At 41.9% G+C, this 14,694-nt stretch overlaps 1 protein-coding gene across 4 annotated transcripts in view; it reads right to left on the bottom strand.

The window, feature by feature from the left end:
- Window positions 1–12,285, bottom strand: part of LOC138744801 (glucose-fructose oxidoreductase domain-containing protein 2-like) — a 28,399-nt gene extending 16,114 nt beyond the window's left edge. The window contains exons 1-3 of one of the 4 annotated variants that reach the window (XM_069901487.1): window positions 12,097–12,285; window positions 11,266–11,434; window positions 67–148 (exon numbers count right to left, since the gene is read on the bottom strand). The gene's annotated coding sequence lies outside the window, so the exon portion shown is untranslated. The remainder of the gene's footprint in view (window positions 1–66; window positions 149–11,265; window positions 11,435–12,096) is intronic. The other 3 variants (XM_069901488.1, XM_069901486.1, XM_069901485.1) reach the window with 3 other exon arrangements.
- Window positions 12,286–14,694: the final 2,409 nt, after the last annotated feature.

Raw genomic sequence — 14,694 nt, 5'->3', positions numbered from 1 at the left:
GTACCTGTCCAAATTCTTCTTAAACGTTAAAATTGAGCCTCAGCTGGCAGCTCATTCCACACTTACTTTGTGAAGTTCCCCCTAAACTTTTTCCCTTTCACTCTTATCCCATGTTCTCTGATTTGCATATTTTGAGATTCTTTTTTTCCTGCAGGCAAAGAAGAATTTCTATTTACCAGAAGTGCAAAAAAAAACTATACTCAAGATAAGTTGTGACCAGAACCAGGAGTCACAATTTAAGGATAAAGGGGAAATTTTTTTAGGGAAAATTTCTTCTCCCAGAGGGTGATGGACCTGTGGAATTTTTTGCCACACGAAGTAGTTGAGGCCAGTTGCTTGTCAATATTTAAGAATAGGTTAGATTTGGCCCTTGTAGCTAAGGGGATCAAGGGGTATGGGGAGAAGGCAGGAACTGGGTACTGATCAGCCATGCTCATATTGAATGGCGGCGTAGGCTTGAAGGGCCAAATAGCCTACTCCTGCATCTATTTTTCTATGTTTCTGTGACAGAATGTAGATATGTTTTTGGGAGATAAATTGGGAAAGGTTTTTAGTGTAGATCACATACAAACACTTTAAAACAGATCTTATTTAAAATACTGGAGTTCTGCTCATGCTCGACATGTTGGGGCCAACAGTCTTTGCAAAAGCTCTGGAGAATGCCCAAGAAGCTTCACTAATGGATTGTTGTTTACAAAAAGGCAAAGGAAACAGATGAAAGAACTTGTCGGAGCCGCGTTCTGTCTGGAGTGAAATTTGCTGTTCTTGGTGGGGGGGTCAAGTGGTTTTGCAAGCAAAGAGAGTCAAACAGGCTTTCTCTCAGACAGAGGGAGAGAGAGATATCAGTTCTATAGCTTTACAGTCAGCAGCAGCAGCTGAGACTGGAACAGGACAAGCTGGCAAGCTTGTGGAAAACCCTATTTGAAGATGGGTTATGAGTGCTTAGTTCAGCCTGGTCAAAGCCCTTGTGGTTCATGCAAGAAGAGAGGACTGGCTGTATAATGTTTCACTTGAAATAAGAGAAGCAAAAAGGCACTCTGTGGTGACCTAAAAGAAAGAGGTTAACATCTGGAGAATCCTGAGGGGATAAGTTTCTTCAGCAAGACACTGAAGTGGCTGATTTTTAAAAAAAAGGAATCAGTTGTGGGTGTCAATGTACAATGAATCTCTCTCTGAAAACAGACAAGAACCTTCCTGAGTGGTAACAAGCACCAAAGTTTGGTAAACTTTATAAATGTTAAATTCTGTGCACAGTATAAGAATTACCTGCAACCAGTGAACTTGGAGGAATGAGAAGTGAGATTGGACTGTGAATCAAAGAACTTTTCTGAACTTACACACACATGCACTTAGAATTAGAAGGGGGTTAAGTTAGGTTAATTAAGTCAATGGTGATATGTCAAAGTGTGATTCTGTTTTCATGTTTAAAGATAATTAAAAGCAATTTTTGTTTAAGTAACTATTTGTCTTAGTGAATATCTAATGCTGCTGGGTTTTGGGGTCCTCTGGGCTCATAACAAAGTATACAAAAGAGAGAAATGTAAACAAAAATATAATCAAATAATGTGAAAAGTAAGAGTCCTTTCGTCTCTGATTGAGTTTATTCTTTAGGAGCCTGATAGTGGAGTCGTAGCAACTGTTTATTGACCTGGTTGGTGTGAATCTGTACAATTGACTTTTAAAACTATACGTTTCCCCCAACAAAAGTACTATACAAGATGTACCAAAAGGCTGTAGGAGTGAAGTTAGGTGCAGAGAATAAGTTGCATATTTTTAGTCATTCTTTGTACTTCTCACTCCTCTTTCCTGATGGTAGAAGTGAGAACAGAACTCGTGCTAGATGATGTGGATCCTTGATTGCTGCTGCTCTCTGATAGCAGTATTCCCTATAGATTTTCTCAGTGGTGGGGAGAGTTTTACCTATGATGTACGGGGCTGTGTCCACTATCTTTTGCAGAGCTTTCCACTCAGGAATTAGAACCCTCATACCAGACCATGACGCAGCCAGTCAGCACACTTTCCACAACACATCTGTGGAAGTTTACCAAGGTTTTCAATGTCATTACCGAACTCCTGAGGAAGTAGAGGTGTTGATATGTTTTCTTCACAATGATATTCATGATTTGGGTCCAGGAATGGTCCTCCAAAATAGATACTCCAAGGAATTTAAATTTGCTCCCACTCCCCACCCCCAATGATCACTGGATTATACACCTCTGGTTTTCCTTCCTAAAATCCACAATCAGCTCCTTATTTCTGATGACATCCAGTGCAAGGTTATAATATATCAATCAGCCAAGTTTTCAATCTCCCTCACATATGCTGACTCATTGCCACTTTTTATACAACCCCCTACAGTATGTTTCCGATTATCTGAAAACCACTTTACTGAAATTCTCCTTTATCCAAAAAAATTTCAGCTACGACCTAACAAGTTGAAAAAAATTCTTTCACCCACCATGCTCAAGTGAGACTCTGAAACACTATTAGAACCATTTTGAATCCAACGGAGCTCTTCTGTACTCAAGAAGGACTCTTAACGCACTGTTAGAGCCATTTTGAATCCAATAGAGCTCTCGTATACTGGTCAGTGCCTTAATGAATTCTAGTGTTTGATGCTGCATTGATCTTATTTTTGTAAGCAGAGATCACATTGTCCTTTTGTAAGAATTAAATTATTTCATGCTTGGAAAACCTTTCTTTGTTTTTTGTTGTTGCTTTAACCGCTGATACAAGTATTATGCTGATGCTACTGGGGTAGGATCAGAGCGGGGTCCTCAGGTGCCAGGACAGGTTTGTAAACAGCAGTGGGGAGGGGACAGGGATCAGCGATGGTGACATGAGCGAAAGCTTTGGGCTCCTGGGCAGGATCTGCGACAGCGGTGGGGAGATGTCTGGGATTGGAGCGGGGACCTCGGGTTCCTGGGCAGGTTCAACTTTGGCAGTGGGAAGATGCCAAGGATTGGCATAAGAATGGACCTAGGGCTCCTAGGCAGGATTGGCAATGGCAGTGAGGTGTCAGGGATCGGCTATAACTGTGGGGAGGTGTCAGCGATCAACAACAGCTGATTGAAATATTATGCTGATGCTACTGGGCTCCTTAAAGCCATTTCTCAGTTATACAAAAAATGCAGTTAACAAATACATGTCCAGTCCCAAGCGTTTTGGATAATCGGAAACATACTGTGCATGGTATCTTCAGCAAATTTATAGATGGTGATCCAACTTGCTAAAATATATTTTGAGAATAAACAGTCAGCTTTCCTTATCTTGGTGTAGCAGTGATCAAGTGTGCTGGGTCCTCTGGTGCAGCAGGTTGTGTGCCGGTGGTAATCGGGGAGGGTTTTCTTGAGACAGGCCTGGTTAAAGTTACTATGATTTGTAGGGAGTGGGGGTGGGTCTCTCATTTCCTGACCACATCATGCAGCTCCACAAGTGCCTGTTTGTAATTGAGATATAGAGGGATATAAACTCCAGTGAGAATCACTGATGAGAACTCTCAGGGTAGATAGAAGGGTCTTTATTTAATCAAGGTTTGCTCCAAGACAGTAGAGCAACATGACCCCAACATCTGTGCATCAGCCATCATTAACTAAAATCCTGTCCAGTATGAGAATGCTGAAATCCACTGGTGGGATTATGGCATGCAGTGTGTTCTTAGTTAGCCACTAAATTGGCACAATTCTAATCTCTACAACACAAAAAATGGGAGCAAGTGAAGTTCTTCAAGTCCATCATGCCTGTTCCACCCTTCAATAAGATCATGGCTGATCTGGCCGTAGACTCGGCTCCATACCCACCTGTTCTATAAAGAATTATAAGGCTTCTGCTGTAGTAAGTAGGCTAAGAGCCAAGGGTTTAGTATAGTTTGCAGCTAAGTAGTTCTCAGTTGCAGAAACATTGCTGCCTTTCGACAGGTTGGGAATATAAGGTAATGACATTCCAGGATGTCTCTGGTAAAGAGAAAAGATGATTCATCACAGAAACTGTGAAGGACAGGAGTGGCAAAACAATATATTGTCAATTGTTGAAAAATATGTAAAACTGCACATAGGCATCGGTCCAAAGGACTATGTAAGTTCTATGTAAAAATGTTAAACAAGGATGTTAGACATTACAGGAAAAGGGCCTCTTCTGTAGATAAAGAATTCAATTAAGCAATAGACTTGACAAAGGTTGCATCTGAATATGTTTGATAACAAAACCATAAGGCAGGGCTCAATTAATATAAAATAAACTAAGATTAACCTAAAGTTAATTAAGTTGTATATCTGTAAAAAAAACCACAAGGACGGAAGTTAATGAAAAACCGGAACAATCAGCTGCAATTAATCTGTACAATTGACTTTTGAAACTATATGTTTCCCCCAACAAAAGTACTATACAAGATGTACCAAAAGTGTGAAGTTAGGTGCAGAGAATAAGTTGCTTATTTTTAATCATTCTTTGTACTTCTCACTCCTGCTAGCATAATACAATAAAGTTGGATGAAAGTTCATTGGTTTTGCTGTGTTCCGTTTGTTTTATTGCAGTGCAGGCAGACTATCATTTCCCCATAACCTTTAAAATCATTATTATTCAAACATTTATCCATGTCTTAAATTCATAAGACAGCCTATACTGCTTCAAAGAGCAAAAAAATTCCAGAGATTCATCATTCTCCGGGAGAAGCAGTTTTTCTTCGAACTGTATTCCTGAATATTGAGGTTATGTTGCCTAGTTCTAGGTGTAACCTCTTCATTACTCTGTATAATTATAGAACTTCCCTGATCTTAAATTTAATCCCTCTATCAAGGAAGGACAACATACAATATGCCTTCTTGATTACCTGTTGCACCTGCAAACTAATTCTTTGCAAATGGTCTGAAACATTCTCAGGTCTCTGAACAGAAACCCACAAATGGCCCAGAGATCTTGATAAAACAAAGCATTGATCTCCATCTGGTCTCCCCTCATAAAGGCCTGGACAAGGGGGACCACTTCCTTGTTCTGGCCAGGGTGAGAGAAAGGGTACAGGAAATCCAGCAGATGCAGTGAGATCTTTGCCAACCAAATTCAAGGAGAAACCGTAAAATTCAGAAAAAACAAAAACAAATAAGAATGGAAGAAATTCTTATGGAAAACAGAAGGAAGCAATTATGGCAAAATAGCTATTGGTGACTTAGGGTTTGAATCCCTTAAGATGGAAAGGAAAGGGGCATTCGGCTGGGGGAAGTAAGCAAGAAAGGTGGTGAGAAAGAGAATGAAGGGCTGGAAGAGGGTGAGCGGCAACGGGGCGACCTGCGGGCAGGAGGCCCGGCAACGGGGCGACCTGCGGGCAGGAGGCCCGGCAACGGGGCGACCTGCGGGCAGGAGGCCCGGCAACGGGGCGACCTGCGGGCAGGAGGCCCGGCAACGGGTTTGAATCCCTTAAAATGGAAAGGAAAGGTCAAAAAAGGAACATGTGAAAGCAAGAGAAGGGTATAAAATGGCAACTAGAGTGACAAGTCCGAGAAGCAACAACAGTAGTCATCAATGGATTAGAAAATTATGCCTGCGACGAGGGCCGAGAAGACAGAAACTAGGTTTCACACACCCCAGATGAATAGACTGGGACCATGCAAGTTCCTACAACTAATTCAAGGAGAAATATTGGAAGAATTCAGCAGGTCTCACAGCATTTATAGAAGGTAATGATATATTACTGAAATTTCATGCCTGAGCCCTTTCTCAGGATAATTTTTTTTACTACAATCACAGGCTTTCACGTTTTACCCCAAGTTCCTACAGCCACAAGTCTGGAAAAAAAAGAGTAGTTTTTTTTTGTAATTCTTTATTTATCGCACTATGAACTTTATCAATCAATATATTTACAGATGCATCTCTTTAAATATTCAGTGACATTCTCTTTTTTTCCCTATCCCTCCCTTCCCCCTTCCCACCCCCCTCCAAAAACAGTAAATATTGGACATATAAAATACAATAAAACAATATCTTGATACAAAAGGAATACAAACAAAAAAGACGTATCATCTGCTTATTCACATTAAATCTGATCATGTTTATCTTCTTATCATTTTAGGTGGTGGTGGTCCTCGGCCTGCTCTTTGTTATGTTCCATATATGGGTTCCAGGTTTTTTCAAACATTCTAACTTTGTATTTTAAATTATATGTGATTTTTTTTCCAATGGGATACACTTAAACTTGGTTATATATTCTGTTAGTCCCACATGGCCATCTTGTATCTTTATTTTCACTTCTTTTCTGCCTCTTCACCACCTCCATCCCTTTTTTTCCATTGCTGTTTTATTAAGTTTTCCTTTTTAATCTCAATATATGACAACACATTTAAGACATGAAATACCCCAACAATCCCCGCAAGCAATAACCCTTTAACCCCAAATGAACCTCCCCTCCTTGGATTGCCTCCTGTCCCTTGACGGCAACCACAACTCCCCTTTCCATTCAGTTTGCAAACTTACTCGCAAGCGTCAACCAATTCCGCAGTGACCATTATTCTCCCACCCCCAGAAAACACTATTTTCCTATACATATAACAAAGCCCTCTTTTTTTTCCTTCTTCCCTTTCTCTTAAGCATCTTTAAATCTTTATATATACATTATCTTTATTTTATATTTTTACATATTTTTGTATATTTTCTTGCCAGTCTTCCTTCTTGTCACTCCTCCTCCTCTCTTCTCCTGTCCTGCAAATGTTCAGCAAATTCTTGGGCTTTCTTTGGGTCCGAGAACAGTCTATTCCGTTCCCCAGGAATAAATTCTTTGAGTTGCGCTGGATGTCTTGATATAAAGTTAAACCCTTTCTTCCATAAGATTGTTTTGGCCGTATTGAATTCCTTCCTCTTCTTTAAAAGTTCAAAGCTTATGTCCAGGTAAAAAAATATATTTTTTTTGTCACTTATATTTCAATGGCTTATTGTCTTCTCTAACCTTCTTTCTTGCCTGCTCCAGTAGGTTTTCTCTTGTCGTATATCTTAGAAATTTTACCAATATGGATCTCAGTTTTTGATATGTCTGCGGTTTCAGTACTAGCGCTCTATGCGCCCTTTTGATTTATATTTCTTCATGTGAATCTGTCGTTCCCAGCACCTTTGGGATCCATCCTTTTATAAATTCCTCCATATCTGACCCTTCTTTGCCTTCTTTCAGGCCCACTATTTTTATGTTGTTCTCCTACTGTAGTTTTCCAATACGTCAATTTTTTGTGACAATAAATCTTGTTTCTTTAATTTTTTTCGCTCTTCCATCTTCCCTCTCAAATCATTTATCTCCATTTCAGCTTCTCGTTCCTCCACATTTTCTACTCTTTTCCCTATTTCAGTCATGACCAACTCTAATGCTTTGCATTCTGTCTTCAGCTCTTCATTTTTCTTTTGATTGAACTAAATTCTAATGATAGCCATTCTTTTAATGACCTCATTTGTTCTTCGAAAAAGGTTTCATCTAAACTTTGTCCTTCTATTTTACCTTCTTTCCTTTGAAATTCTTGGTCTTCCTCCTCTTCTTCTGTCTCTGTGTCTATGTCATCTTTTTCTCTTCTCTGTATATCTTCATCCTTCTCTGTGAGCTGCTTCTGTATCCTTGCTGGGCCTCCAGCTGCTGTGTCTCCTGTTGTTGGGGCTCCTGCTGCAGGTCGCCCCATTGCCGCTCACCCTCTTCCAGCCCTTCATTCTCTTTCTCACCACTCTTCTTTTCTTATTTCTTGCTTACTTCCCCCAGCTGAACGCCCCGATAATGGGCGTCTCTCAGCTGGCCGCTCCTCAGCTGAGTCCCCCTCCCGCCAGCATTAACCTTTTCTTTTACTTGCGTACTGCGCATTCGCAACTCTTCGCGCTTGCGCACCTCTTCTTGGCTCTGAGAGCCATTATTTAAGTCCACCGGTCGGGAGGACACCGCTCCTCTGGGGACTCACCAACACTGGAGATCGGCCGCTCCTCTCCACTGTTGCTCTCTGCTCCGACATGCAGATAAGGCCTTCTTTCTTCTCCAGTGATTTTCCTTCTTCCCTTTTCACTGTTATTCTTACTCATTTCTCTTTTGGGTGCCATCTTCTGTCTCTTCTCTGTAACTTTATCTTTTTCTTCCTGTATTTTATGTTTATTGAGCTCTGCTTTTTCACACTTTTTTTCCCCTTTTCTCTGGAGAGGGCTGGTTCCACCCAACCAGCCACTACTCCATCACGTGACTCCCCTTCGAGAAAAAGAGTCGAGTTGAAGGAAAGATTGTTCAATTCAAAGTCCTAAATTAATACTCAGCATTGGTGTTCACCAAAGACATGGGGAGTTCAGGGAGGGCATGTTGATATTCTAAAGAATAGTTCAGGGCATCTTGAAAAATAAGGTGGAAAAATAAAACCCCAGGGCCTAACAGGAGCCATCCCAGAAACCAAGGAAGGCAGGGGAGGATATTGTTTCATACAGATCAATATATCACCTAACCACATGCAAGGTCTCAGAAGAGTGGAGAATACCCAATGTTGCCACCTGAACTGAAGGAATAACTAGGATATTCCAGGACATTCTACAAAAGAGCTTACATCAGTGGTAAGGAAATTATTGATAGTGACTGAATTTACCTGCATTTGGAATAGCAAGGACTTGGTAGGAAAAGTCAGTCTGACTTTGTGGGGAAGGTCTGGCCTTAAAAAATAGATTTTGGTTTGAAAAGGTGATGAAGGTGATTGACGACGTTAGGGATGTTGTCTACATCCTATGAACCCCCTGAGAGCCAAGCACATTTAAGTAAAAGCCTCATTTTTTTAACCTCCCATAACAATTTTTTAAAATCTAATTGGTAGGAGAGAAGTACAGAATAAAACAAAGCTTGACTGCCTTACAAGGAAGGGGGCCCATAAACTTTTAACAGAATTCAAAGGGGGCCACAGCCAAAAAAACATTGAGAACGGCTGGTCTACATGTACTTTATTAAACATTTGACAAAACCCCTCAATGTAGCCTGGTCTAGAACACTAAGTCACATGGGATCCACAGTTGGCATTGGATACAAAATTGGCTTTATCATAGAAAATAGGAGTCGCTGTGGGATGCTGTTCTGACTGGTGGTCAGTGCATAATTACGTTTCACAGGGATCAGGGGTGGATGAAAATTGAAGGTGGTCTGATCAGCAAATTTGCAGAATTGTGGAATTGGAGGAGTTTGTAGAGTTGGGAGGTGTTGTGGAATAGTGAGAAAGGTTATCAAAGGATACAGAAGAATATAGATCAGTTAGAAATTTGAGCAGAGAAATGGCAAATGGAATTTAATCATACAAATGTGAAGAGTTGCATTTTGGTAGGTAAAATACAAGAGGAAAGTATACAGCAGTGGTTCTCAACCTTTTTCTTTCCACCACATACCACTAAGTCTTCGCTATGTCATCGGTGCTCTGTGATTAGTAAGGGATTGCTTAAGGTGGTATGTGAGTAGGAAGGGAAGGTTGAAAATCATTGCTCTAGACCCAATTGTTACTGAAATATTTTGCTTGAGAAAAATTGTCATTGGCCCATTTCCTTTGGAATTATGAAATGTGCACATAATGAGTCAATTACATACAATAAACAGTGGTTTTCAAACCTTTTCTTTCCACCCACATACCACCCTAAGTAATCCCTTACTAATCACAGACCATCTATGGTAAGGGAGAACTTAAACTGGTTGAGAATGGAAAGAAAAAGGTTGAGAATCATTGGTATACAGTGCATGGCAGGATGCTTAGGAACATGATGTACAGTGGGATCTCAGGGTGCAAATCCAGAGCTCCCTGAAAGGGGCAACACAAGTGTACAGGTTTGTTAATAATGCATTCGCATTCAGAGTACCAAGTACGAAAGTTGGGGATTATTTTGCAGTTGCATAAAACTTTAGTTAGGCCATAATTGGAATAATGCATGCAATTCTGGTCACCATGCAAATGATGTGGAAGCTTTGAAAAGAATGCAGGATTTCACGTGGAGAGCACAGGCCTTAGGATAGCTTGGTCAAACTTTTATCATTGATGGGGTAAATAGTCTTTGTCAGAGTGTAGAAATATCAAATACAAGAGGGCATAGGTTTAAGATGAGAAGGGGAAAGTGCTGGGTTTTTTTTAAAATTAAACGAAGAGTGGTTCATTATTGGAACACACTCCTCACAGAGGTGGTAAAAAGCAGATACAATAGCAACTTTTAAAAGACATGTGAAACAGTAGGGAATAGAGATACAGACCACATGAAGACAGATACAATTAGACTGGCAACATGTTTGGCCCCTACATGGTAGGCTGAAATGGCCTGTTACCATGCTATATGTCTAAATTTTTAAAAAATATATTTTGAACCCTCTCCAACATCAGCATATCCTTTCTTAAATGAGGTGCCCAAAACTGCTCTTAATACTCCAAATGAGGTCTAGTGCCTTATAAAGCTTCAACATCATAGCACTGCTCTGAGAAGGCATTAGATGAGTCATTGATACAAGCTGGAAAGGATTAGGCAAGAGTGAAGGCTGGAGTCTGGATGGAAGATATTTTGAATGTGGAGGGTAATGGCTGAATCGGCCAACATTAGCTTATCACAGATAACACCGCTATTGAGTGTTGAACCTTACCAAGGCACATGATAGGAATGCTATCAAAGAAAATTCAACAGTAATACAAGGAGATTAGGAAAGACAGCAACTTTCAAACAGAAGGGATGGAGGTTTATTTACAGGGCCAAAAGGTTCAAGTTATCTGATATTCCAGAATGAACCTGGAACAGTGTGAAATTTGGGAACTCAACTGCAAAGTCAGAGTAGTCAAGTGGTTCAGCAGACTCTAGCCTTGTTCCCAGACCCCTTGCATCTCTGTGTTTCCTTCCCATGATTGACAAGCAGAACTGCTCAAGCAGACTCATTATTTCTGAGAATTTGTTTCCTCCTTGTCTTGTTGTTTCACCCTTGCCCAATCCTTTCCAGCTTGTATCAATGAGTCATCTAATGCCTTCTAAGACACCCTTTGGCATTAAGAGTACAAGTGATGACACCAAGGTTTAGCAAGAGTCCATGTTTTCCTACAATTTCCATACAATTAGCTGAACTGACTGCTTTAAAAGATGATATCAAGTTTATTTGTCATGGATTGTACTACTACAACCAGATGAAACAGTGTTCTCTGGTCCATGGTGCAGAACAGTGAAAAACAGACATAACACAAAGGATACATTTACACGTGGAAATATATTTTTTAAAATATTCTTAATAAATAGTACTCTTTCAAAATAAATCAAATCACAAAACATGTTCCTTACCACAAAGTTCTTTTATCTCCAACTCTCTACAAAAAAAATCTCCATTAATCCAGCCGCATCAGAAGGTTGCAATAAAGCCACCAATGCATCTAGGATTACGGACTACAGGAACTCGTTGGAATAGAAACACCGCAACGTTGTTCTTTCCTTATTTTGTATGAACGCTGAGCTGTGAAAATATCTAAAGGTTGTCATCGTATAACGTGACTAGTCTACTTGCGAGAAAGAACCGTTACTGAGCATAGTAAAAACAGAAGGCTGGAGAAATTCAGCTTGTCACACCGTGGAATTGATATAGCAAAGGTCAAGATACAGAACCGACGTTTCGGGCTTGAACCCTTCTCATCAGGTGCGGGCGCTTTCCTACATTTTACTCAGACTCCTTGTGGAAGGGCTCAAGCCTGAAACGGCAGTTCTGTATCTTTACTACATTAATTCCACGATGTGACCTGCTGAGTTTCTCCAGCGTTGTGCTTTCGCCTGCAGACGATAGTCTGAATACTGCCTATATCATGCCTTCCCCATGAGACAGGCCTGAAGAACCTCCCCACAGAAGCACAACAGAGCAGCTGGGTTGGAGTGGTCCCTGCCAACCATCCCGAGTGCCAGCTCCATCCCCACCCCGAGCCCCGGTACTCGCTGCTCGCCCTGCCGCCGGATCCGAGGAAGCTGGCGGCCGCAAAGGACGGACAGGGCTGGGTCAGTGATAACGGCGGCGAGGCCTCGCCATGCCCCCTCACCTCACACCCACCACCCCGCCGGCCACCAACCCAGCCTCAACCCGCCCGCAGACGAGCGGGGGCAGCCGGCGGTGATACGCGGCCACCGTACCCGCTGACGCGGCCTCATGTCCCGCCAACAGCTCCGTTTGCTCTGCGACGGCCTCCTCTCAGTCAGCAGCTCGATCGGTCGGTCAGCCGGTCCTCGCTGTTACCCCCATGGAGATATTTCCCCCACCGTCTCCGGGCGCTTCACCGCTCCTGGTACTGCGCATGCGTCACCTCCCATTCCCCCCCCATGGAGACGCTTCACTGTTGCCGGTATTGCGCATGCGTCACCTCGCTGTGACACACCATCCGCCCTGAGATGCTCCCTCGCTGTCTCCGGTCGGTCTCACCGCTGCCGGCTCTGCTCATCAGTCACCACCCTCTTGACTTACTCCCCCTCCCCCGGACATAATTTTCCGCCAGTCACTTCACCGCTGCCGGCATTGCGCAAGTCCGCGCCCATCACGCATGCGTCACCTGCTCCTCCGGCGTCAGTCTCCAAACGCGCCCATTCAGCCAAGTATTAGCATACCTGACACGCCCATTCAGTTCTGTATTAGCCTACTAGACCCACCCATTCAGCCAATTATTAGCATACCAGGCCCGCCCATTCAGCCAATTATTAGCATACTAGACCCACCCATTCAGCCAGGTATTAGCATACCTGACCTGCCCATTGAACATTATATTAGCCTGCTAGACCCACCCATTCAGCCCTGTATTAGCATGCCAGACCCGCCCAGAATCAGCATGCCCATGATAAGTAATTGATATTGCCCTATAACATGCCTCAACCTCTTTTACAGGCAGTCCTTCGGACTCAGATTTCAGATGTATTATCAGAGTATATCCATGACATCACACACAACCTTGAGATTCCTTTTCCTGTGGGCCTATCTTTTGCAGGGCTTTATGCTTGGGGTATTGATGTCCCCATACCAGACCATGATCCAGCCGGTCAGCACACTTTCCACCACACATCTGTAGAAATTTGCCAGGGTTTCCTGGTGTCATACCAAACCTCCGCAAACTCCTGAGGAAGTAGAGGCACTGACGTGCTTTCTCCACAGTGCCATTAATGTGATGGGTCCAGGGAAGATCCTCCAAGATAGTGACTCCCAAGAACTTAAATTTGCTCACTCTTCACCTCCGATGCCCAATGATCACTGGATCATATACGTCTGACTTTCCCTTCCTGAAATCAACAATCAGCTCCTTAGTTTTGGTGACATTGAGTGCACCATTCAGCCAAATTTTCAATCTCCCTCCTGATCGTCATCTTTCTTTATAAAACCCACTACCATGGGATCATCAGCAAATTTGTAGATGGTGGTGTTGCTGTTCCGAGTCACACACCCATAGGTATATAGTTAGAGCAGGGGGCTAAGAACGCAGCCCTGTGGTGCTCCAGTACCGATGGAGATTGTGGAGGAGATGTTCTTAATAATCCTCATTGATTGTGCTCTGGAGGTGAGGAAATCCATGATCTAAATAATTATTGTAAATAATTATTGTAAATTAATGTAAATTATTCCTTAGTGTAGGTAAACTTCAAAGGGGTGTTACTGGACGCGTGAAAGAGAATAGGTTCCAGGGCTATTGGGAAGTAAGAAGGGGAATAAAACTGATAGGAGTGCTCAGCTGGAGCCATCATGAAGCTGATGGTTAAATATAAAATACATAAATGAATTGTGGGTAATTGTCTATGAGGTCTGTTTTGCATGAATTAGCTGTCATTTTCTATTTTACAACACTGATATTACGTAATTGACTTAAGTTCTTTGGGGAAAAAACACACAAATGCTGGAGAAACTCAGCAGGTCAAACAGTGTCTTAATGTAGCAAAGGTAAAGATACATCACTAACACTTTGGGCCTTCATCACCTTTGCTACATAAAGGCACTGTTTGACCTGCTGAGTTTCTCCAGCATTTGTAGGTTTTTTCACTTCACCACGGTGTCAACAGAATCCTGTGTTTCACCAAAATTATTTGGAATGCTATATAAATGTAACTCTTTCTCACCCCGTGCATCTTCCTCCTGTCTATGTGCTGATCCCAACACAACCTGTCACCCTTGTTGAGAAAAGAGATGGTCCACCTCTTAAATTACACCCACTGGAAACATCCAAGCCACCTACCAGATTGGGTACATTTGAACGATCTCTGAAATCTGTGGAAAGCACTTTGCTAAATATGATGATCAGCAGAACTGTGTGCCCTTGGACTTCAGTCATATTGCACACATGTCAGAGATACTCAGGGAGCAGAAATTAGCCACTCCACTGGATTTATGACCATCTTTTATCTGACTTTATCTCTTCTCATAATGTGTGTGCATTCAGGGGGAAGCAAGAAGGTAGATAAAGCAACACAATCAAAGCAAATGGAGAAAAGGTGAAAGTTTGAGGCAATGACAATTGTGAGTACGCTTTCTAGCAAAAACTTGTATAATTAATTACTGGAAATATTAAACTGTTCTGTCCTCTATTCAAGCTCAGCAAAAACTTGTATAATTAATTACTGGAAATATTAAACTGTTCTGTCCTCTATTCAAGCTCAAAATCAGATGACTTGCTCATTCAAGGCAACTCCTCTGTGACACCTTTAATCATGATTGACAGTTAAATATAATACCGAAGAGCACAGTGCAATTGGAAGTTC

Source organism: Narcine bancroftii, chromosome 10 (genome assembly GCF_036971445.1).
Source record: "Narcine bancroftii isolate sNarBan1 chromosome 10, sNarBan1.hap1, whole genome shotgun sequence".
In the NCBI taxonomy this organism is placed as follows: Eukaryota; Metazoa; Chordata; class Chondrichthyes; order Torpediniformes; family Narcinidae; genus Narcine; species Narcine bancroftii.
Note: the sequence above shows the minus strand (reverse complement) of the source record. Positions and strands in the feature narration are given on the sequence as shown.